General features: G+C 44.5%; 1 pseudogene; it reads right to left on the bottom strand.

Moving 5' to 3' along the window:
• Positions 1-2,430: 2,430 nt before the first annotated feature.
• The window catches only part of LOC132169626 (uncharacterized), a 35,388-nt pseudogene continuing 28,502 nt past the window's right edge, over positions 2,431-9,316 (bottom strand).

Below are 9,316 nucleotides of genomic sequence, written 5' to 3'. Positions count from 1 at the left end.
CATCGGTGAGGCTTCATCCCCAACCTTAGTTGGGAATTTAGCTCCACATAAAAATAAAATCTAAACCTAAACCTAAACCTAAAGAAAAACTAAACAAAAGAATTTTGCTCTCTGGGATTGTGTATCTTTTCTTGAATGCAAAGAAGTCTATTTATAGGCTTAGGGAAGTCCTAGAAGCCCAAGTAAACCTAGATAATTCGGAAGTCTGTCTCCCAGTCAAAATAGAAGTCTGAAATCGGACTAGGATTCGTCCAAATTTGTGTCTCTTAATTGCGGGGCGATTTTGACATAGAAACTGTACGAATTACGAAAATCCTATTTCACAACAAATTGTATTATTTTGAGCTAGCTTTCCAATGCCGTTTGAATCACTTCAATCCGATATTTGAGTGGAGAGTTATGGTCAAAATACTAAGACGTATGCAGAATCTGAATTTGAATCCGATCCGAAATCTTATCCAATCTGAACTTTAATCTGATTTAACCTTTTCTTGGATTTGGTTAGACTTAACCACATCATCTAGGTCTTCTCAAAGTATGCTTTCTTCCAAACTTCGCATTTTTCCCTTTAAAGCTGTAGTTTTTCTTCAACGACCTACAAAATACTAAAAATACAAAACTAACACAAAATATTAAATAACGACACAACTAAAGGATTAACTAATGTAAATAAAGGGGTCCAAATATGCAATATTTGGCACTTATCAGGATGGAAATCCAAAAGCCTTTCTGAAAGGCGTAGAGGGCCGCAAGGAAGGGGTCGCGCCTCTGAGTCTTGTGTCCAAAGGGACACAGATTTCGCTGCAAGACGAAGTCCACAAACCATAGGCAGGAGGGCAGCAAGACCTTGCTTGTACAGTTGTGGAGGTCATCGGTGTAATGGCCGCGGCAGATGTCATCCACAATAAATTACAGTGTCAGGTCGGGCGGCAGGTCTGAGTACCGAGGGGAATGCAGCAGCAATGTCGTCGGGTGTCAGCTCAACATCCATGCCCGCCACTGATGAGGAGAGGATGCCCAGCCGGGTATAGTCGAATGTGAGATGGGCATAAAATTCCTAGACCAGCCCTTCATAAGCCACGGGGCTGACTGGCTGGAACAGTGCAGTGAGGCTGCGTCGTCTACATTCTTTGACCGCCCATTTTGTTGCTTGGAGGCTTTGGAAGACGGTGTCAATGGCAAAGGATGTCTCCAAGATGAGCTTTCGTTGCTTCCCACGGCGAGGTAACGGCTGGGATGGGGCCTCTGGGGTGGTATCCCGAGCGGGGGAAGACCGGGAAGTGGAAGCGGGGGCCTGAAGCATGATGCTGCTTGGTTGAGGCAATTCGTGGAACACTTGGTGGGCACTCCAAAATTGCAGATGTGTAAAACTCCCTTGAGGTGCTATCAAACCCCCTGCAAAAAGAAAAAGACCAACACAGAGCAGTCTGTGGCCCACGGACTGCTAATTCTACAAAAAAAAAATTGTGCAAAATGGGGACGGTTGGGTGGTTGGGGGAAGGGGAATTGGGAGGGAGAAAAGTGGTCGGAGAAGGAGAAAGGGAAGGGGAAAAGGACTATGGTGGTGGCTTGTGGTTGTGCGGCGGCTGTAGGGTGGTGTTTGGTGGCGTTCGGTGGTGCTTGGTGGTGGTGTTGGGTGCGCGCAGTGGTGGGGGAGAGAAAGGGGTTACGGGGATGGGGGAGAAAAGAAAGGGGGCGTGACCTAAAAAGGTCACGTGAGACCTCTGAACGAGTGCGCTCGAGTGGCACTACCATGCGCTCGATCGCACTGGCGCAAAGGATGGAAATGGATGGGCGGGGATACGCTCGAGTGCTCCTGAAGGTGAGCTCGAGCGCATTCGTGCAAGTGTGTGCTAAGTGTAGAGCGTCTGCGCTCGATCCCACGCATGGTGGGCTCTAGCACAGGCCTGTGTGCTGGGATTGAGCGCATAGTGGGTGTGCTCGAGCCCAGGGTGTCAATGACCTAATCAAAAAAATAGACGGGATCCGTCAAATCGACGGATTCCACGTCTGTACCTGGCTCGAAGTTCTAAATGTAGGGCTTTAACCTCTGACCGTTGACCTTGAACAAAGTGCCATCCTTTGGGTCCCGCAATTCGACGGCGCCATGGGGCGACACCGAGGTGACTATGAAGGGGCCGTCCCATCTGGAACGAAGCTTCCCAGGAAAAAGCTGGAGTTTGGAATTGAAAAGCCATACCTTCTGGTCCGGTACAAATGTCTTAGGTAAGATACGCTTGTCATGAAAAGCCTTAGTCCGCTCCTTATAAAGGTGAGCACTATCATAGGCATCTTGTCGCAGCTCCTCTAATTCTGTCAACTGAAGTTTGCGGTGGTGCCCGGCTGCTTGCATGTCGAAATTGAACTGTTTGATTGCCCAAAGAGCCTTGTGTTCTAATTCCACAGGGAGGTGACACGCCTTGCGATAGACTAGCCTATAGGGAGACATTCCAATGGGAGTTTTGCAAGCTGTGTGGTAGGCCCATAGTGCATCATTGAGGCGCAAGGACCAATCCTTTCGGTCTGGCCTAATGTCTTCTCCAGAATGTGCTTAATCTCCCGGTTAGAATCTTCCACTTGGCCACTTGTTTGAGGATGGTAGGGAGTGGCTACCTTATGTGTGACAGAGTACTTGAGGAGCAAGGCCTTGAAAAACTGGTTGCAAAAGTGTCTACCTCCATCACTGATGATAGCCTGAGGAGTACCAAATTTGGTAAAAATGTTGGCTTTGAGGAACTTCACCACAACCTTGTGATCATTGGTCTTTGTGGCAATGGCTTCTACCCACTTAGAGACGTAATCTACGCCTACCAAAATATACTCATATCCACAAGAGGGTGGGAAGGGTCCCATGAAGTCGATACCCCAGACATCAAAAATTTCGACAATAAGGATGGGGTTCAATGGCATCATGTCCCTCTGAGACATAGCTCCTAGGCGTTGACATCTCTCACAAGCTCGGCAGAATTTATAGGCATCTTTGAACAAGGTGGGCCATGTGAATCCGCATTGTAGAACCTTAGCTACTGTCTTCTTGGTACTGAGATGGCCTCCACAAGCTTGAGAGTGGTAAAATGTGAGAATACTGGAAAATTCACTCTCAGGGACACAACGTCGGATGATCTGATCAGCACAATACTTGAACAACTCTGGATCTTCCCAATAATAGAACCGAACTTGCTTGAAGAAGCGGTCATTATCTTGCTTAGACCAATGAGAAGGAGTCCGACCTGTAGCTAGATAATTGACAATGTCGGCATACCATGGCAAATTTTTCGGAGTAATTTCCAATAGTTGCTCATCTGGGAAAGAGTCATGAACAGGAACCGGCTGGGGTGTCTCAAGTAAAATTTCTGACAAATGGTCAGCAACAGCATTTTCAGTGCCCTTCTTGTCCCGGATCTCAATATCAAATTCTTGTAGAAGTAGTATCCAGCAGATCAACCGAGGCTTTGTTTCCTTCTTGGCCAGCAAATGTCGCAGAGCAGCATGATCAGAAAAAAATGATAACCTTTGATCCCAAAAGGTATGAGCGGAATTTATCCAGAGCAAAGACCACAGCTAGCAATTCTTTCTCGGTGGTTGTGTAATTGACTTGAGCATCCATTAGAGTCTTGCTAGCATAATAAATGACATGGGGAAGCTTGCCTACCCGTTGTCCCAAAACTGCACCCATAGCATAGTCAGATGCATCACACATGATTTCAAAGGGCAAAGACCAGTCAGAGGTTGCAAGATGGGAGCAGAGGATAATAGAGACCGGAGCTTCTGGAATGCCTCGTGACATGCTTCATCAAAGTGAAAAGGGGTGTCCTTAGCAAGCAAGTTACATAAGGGCCTTGAAATTTTACTGAAGTCTTTAATGAAGCGGCAGTAGAAGCCTGAATGCCCTAGGAAGGAATGGATCTGCTTCACTGAAGTGGGTGGTGGTAGATTTTCAATGAGCTCGACCTTGGCTTGGTCCACCTCAATACCTCTTTTGGACACTATATGGCCCAAAACTATACCTTCCTCCACCATGAAGTGGCTCTTCTCCCAGCTTAAAATCAGATTAGTTTCTTTGCAACGTTGAAGCATAAGTGACAAATTATGGAGACATGTATCAAACGAAGATCCAAAAACAGAAAAATCATCCATAAATACCTCCAAAAATTTCTCCACCATGTCAGAGAAGATAGACATCATACATCGCTGGAATGTGGTAGGTGCATTGCATAAGCCGAAGGGCATGCGTCGGTAAGCAAAGGTGCCGAATGGACATGTGAATGTCGTCTTCTTTTGGTCTTGGGGATCAACTGCAACCTGATTATACCCGGAACAGCCATCTAAGAAGCAATAGTAGCTTTGGCCAGCAAGACATTCCAAAATTTGATCAATGAATGGGAGCGGGAAGTGATCCTTCCGAATATCGGAATTGAGCTTCCGATAGTCGATGCAGACATGCCATCCCGTGGTTGTGCGCTGTGGAACCAACTCTCCAGCAGAATTCTCCACGACAGTGATGCCGGATTTCTTTGGAACTACTTGAGTGGGCTCACCCATTTGCTATCTGAAATAGGGTAGATGATGCCTGCATCAAGTAACTTAACTACCTCTTTCATCACTACCTCCTTCATGTTGGGATTCAACCGGCGCTGTGCCTCACGAGAGGGGTTGATGCCTTTCAAATCTGCCACAGTCCACCCAATGGCCTCCTTGTACTGCTTTAACACTTCGAGCAGACTGTCCTCTTGGTCTTTTTGTAGGTTGGAAGCAATGATAACTGGAAGAGTGTTGTTAGACCCAAGAAATGCATACTTGAGTGTTGCGGGCAGGGGCTTCAACTCAAGCTTCGGTGGGGACAGTAGAGATGGAACAGGAGGAGTGCTCGATGGCACAGGTAGGGGCTCCTTTACGACTCTCCATGGGTGGAAATCTGCACTAGCTGCTGTTTCAAGCAATTCATGGACCTCTTGAATGTACTAGTCGGTGTTGAATTCTTCAAAGTCGAAGTAATTCAGGCAGGCTTCCACTGGATCCTTAGTCAGGAGACTGGGTAGTGAGTCTTCTACATATTCTTCAATGCTGTCCACAAAGAAACACTCATTCTGATCAGGAGCATGCTGAAATGCAGTAAAGATATTCAACCGAACCTTCATATTGCCAAATGAGATCTCCATGACTCCAGTTCGACAGTTGATACAGGCATTCACTGTGGCCAAGAAGGGACGCCCAAGAATGACAGGAACCAGCTTCTCAAGATTGGGCACAAGCTCGGTATCCAGCACTATAAAGTCAACTAGGAAGAAAAATTTATCCACCTGGATGATCACATCTTCTACAATCCCTCTAGGCTTCTTAATTGACCGATCAGCTAGTTGCAGAATTACTGTGGTGGGCTTCAGCTCCCCTAGGCCGAGCTGCTGATACACTGAATATGGTAGTAAATTCACACCAGCTCCCAGATCTAAGAGTGCCTTATCAATCTCTTTTTTTTCGATGATGCATGAAATTGTAGGAGCCCCGGGGTCCTTGAACTTCGGAGGAGTGTTGTGCTTAATCAGGGAACTCACTTGCTCAGTCAGAAGAACTTTCTTGGGGATGTGGTTTCTGGTCTTCCGCTTTTGAGTACACAAGTCTTTAAGGAACTTGGCATAGGCAGGCACTTGTGCAATGGCATCAAGAAGGGGGAGATTGATTTTTACCTGTTTGAACATCTCCATCATTCCTTGTATTTTCTCTCCTTGTTTTCCAAAGTGGGAAGGTGCCTTGAGACGTTCTGGGAAAGGGGCTGGTGGCTCATATGGGATCTCTAGAGTGGATGCTGCTGATGACGAAGCCTCATTGCTCACTTGCTTGCTTTTATCATTCTGTAGATTCTGTGCAACCTCCGTGTGTTCATCCTTCTTCTCCTCCACATGATTGTCAACTATTCTGCCGCTTCTCAAGGTGGTGATGGCTTGAACTTGCTGATGGTATGAAGTGCCCTCATCTACCATGTAGTGCCCCTTAGGGTTTACCACCGGCTAACTTGGAAGCTTTCCTTCGTCCCTTCTGTTGATGGTGTTGGCAAGTTGTCCGACTTGAGCTTCTAACTTGGCAATGGATTGGGAATGTGAGTTGACTATTTCCTCTTGAGATTTGACTGACTGCTTTATCTCGTTGGTCAGCTCATTCATTGCTTTTATCATCTGATCCTCAAAATTAGACTCTAAGAGAGACTGATAGTGCTGCTATGGAGGCCGGTAAGTGGAATGAGGTTGGTAGGGCTATCTGTTGGATTGAACTTGATTATGTGGCCCTGGGGCTGGGTTGCCTGAACTTGAATTCTTCCACGAGAAATTTGGATGATTTCTCCACCTGGGGTTGTAGGTATTGGAGTACGGATCATTACCCAGTCTGGAGAAAGCTGCATTAACCTGCTCATGAGCAATGTCAGTATAATTTCCAGTAACATGGCAGTTATTTACATGATGCATAGGACTAGAACATAATGAGCATGCTTCAATGTGTGTGTGAGCAGCATTAGGAGCAAAACCCGCAGTCAACAGAACTTGATCTAGCTTCTTGGTGATAGCCTCAACTACTTGGTTGGCCATGTTTGGGGAATGGCCGGCTTCATACAAACTCTTCGTCTTGAGTGCTTTAGGTGTTGGTGCCCTTCGTCTGGCGGAAACCTACTGAAGAGAATTGTTACTCAAGTTTTCAAACATAGACCATGCTTCATTTCGCTTTTCAACATGAATGTCCCCCCACATGATGCATCCACCATTTTTCTATTGGACTCGGTCAGGCCATCATAAAAACACTGCACTAGCTGCCATTTTGGGACAGCATGGTGTGGACATGATCTAAGCAGGCTCTGTAGTCTATCCCAAGTCTCATGGAAATCTTCTCCCTCATACTGGGAGAAGGTAGTAATGGCTCTCCTAGTATCATTGGTCATTCCTATGGGAAAGTACTTCTTAAGAAATTCTTGTTGCAATTGAGCCCAAGAAGTAATAGAGTTTGGTGTTAAGGATTGGAACCAATGTTTGGCTTTTTCCTTGAGGGAGAAAGGAAAAAGGTGCATCCTTAGGGCATCCTCAGTGAATCCGTTCATTTTAGTGGTATCACAAATTGCTTCGAAATCACTGAGGAAGTCATAAGGATTTTCAGTGCTAAGCCCTAGCAAAGAAGGTAAACTTTGTATAGTGCTGGGCTTAATTTCATAATGGTTTGCCGTAATTTCCGGCAACCGGAGACATGTGGGAGTAGTGTAAGTGGTAGGAAGATAGTGATCTTGCAATGCTACGTGGTTACCGTCCCCCATGGTCTCAGTGGAATGCTCTTCTAGCAAATTAGAGTTCTTTTGGGATCTAATTTGTCTAAGGGTGCGTTCAATTTCAAGGTCGCAAGAAATTAATGGAAAAGACAAAGAACGACGACCTCTCATAAACTAAACATAAATTTAAAAAGAACAGAAAGAAAATAAGCGAAAAACAGAAAACAAACAAAGCTCACAAACAGCCTTAGATTGCACTCAGGGTTCTGGATGCAAGCTGCCGCAAGTGCGCTCGATCACACGACAAGGTACGCTCGAGCGTACTGCTGCAGATGGGTGCGAGCGCAGGAGGAGAGGCTCGAGCACTGCTGGCCTGGTGCTTGCTGAAGTGCGTCCGTGCGCTCTATCGCACGCGACCTGCGCTCGATCGTAGTCACAGAGAAGGCAGCTTACGGACCTGTTTGCAAATTCTAAAATAAAACAAAAACAAAACACAAACAGAATTAAAATTAGCATCTTAAAACAGAAAAATAAATTATTAAGCTAAAATTAATCCTTAAAAATTGACAATAAAACCGTTAAGCAATCCCCGGCAACGGCGCCAAAAATTGATGTTGTCCATTTGTGTCCAAAAATATCAATAATAAAAATTACCACTTGCAATAGTACGAATCCTGAAGGATAGGGCTATATTGAGGGTGTCAAACCTCAAGGACTGCAGGGGTTTAATTATCAAAATTAAAAGATCAAAGTTAACTTAATTAAAAGAGAGTGATTTGTTTGTGTGAATTTAAAGTGCATAAAATAAATGGAAATAAAGGAAGTAAATATATGAGAGAGAGAGAGAGTAGGGTATTGACTTCACCACGATCCGCACATCAATGGTTAACCATATTTAATTCTAGCAATTCATTCTATGCATGTTATAATTTCAACAAGAAAACATATAAAAATAATCTCTTACAATCAACGGAATAGCATAACCCATCTTCGGTTGGCACAGACCGTCTACCTAAATTACACTAAACTAGGGTGTAGTACGATCCGTCTTTCCTAGGTATGGTCTATCTAACCCTATTGATTGCATGCCAATTAAGAACCATTGTATAACCATCATTCTTATAATCACAGAAAATAAGAATGATTTGAGTTCAATAATAGTAAAATAATTTCTAAGAGAAGATAAGAATTTTACTAATATTGAATTGGAATTTAAAGAACAACTGCATTTAATATGAAGAACAGAAATCAATTGTAGCAATCCTCAGGGTTATACAATCAATATGCATAAATTGAAAGACTAGAAATTAAATACAATCAAACCATTGTGCTTGGAAAGGGCTACATCAATACCCCACAGTTGGGTTTAGCTGCTCATGATCTTCTAAGCTGCAGTGTGTCTCCTTTCTCAATGCTTAGAGGCCTCTTTATAGGGCTTAGGGGAGTCCTAGAAGCCCTAGGAATCCTAGAAAAATCGTAATTCAGTCTCCCAGTCGGATTGGGAGACCTAGAAAAACTTTCCTTATCAATTTCGGACTGCTTTTTGCCTCTGCCGTGCGTGTACGCTCGAGCGCACTATAGCTACAGTAAATTTGCTACAGTACTCCGCTACAATAAAATTGCTACAGTGCCGCTACAGTACTGCTACAGTGAATCCACTACAGGAACTACATTTTGAGCCCAAAATCAATGATTTTCTTGTATATTTATTAAACACCTGAAAACACAAAAACAAAACAAAATTAAACAAATAACAACGCTAAGGAATTAACATATGCAAATTAAGGGGCTTGAATGTGCAACATTCGGCGCTTATCAGCCCCGATCCCTGGTTAATAACTCAAATTTCTTCGTGCCACCCGCCGACATGATTGCCTCGAAGCATTGAACACGGTCGTAAAATTTCAGGCAAATTGGACGAGGTTGTACTTTCACAACTAGGACCGAGGCCCTAGGCCGTACAAAATGGTTAGATGTAAAGCAAAATTGTTTGGCCCAAAAATTTATGAGCTTGTGCAGAACTTTGAAGCAATCAAGTCAGCGGGTGCCACGAAGTGATTCGAGTTCTTTTAC

This window comes from Corylus avellana, chromosome ca2 (assembly GCF_901000735.1).
Source record: "Corylus avellana chromosome ca2, CavTom2PMs-1.0".
NCBI lineage: Eukaryota > Viridiplantae > Streptophyta > Magnoliopsida > Fagales > Betulaceae > Corylus > Corylus avellana.
Note: the sequence above shows the minus strand (reverse complement) of the source record. Positions and strands in the feature narration are given on the sequence as shown.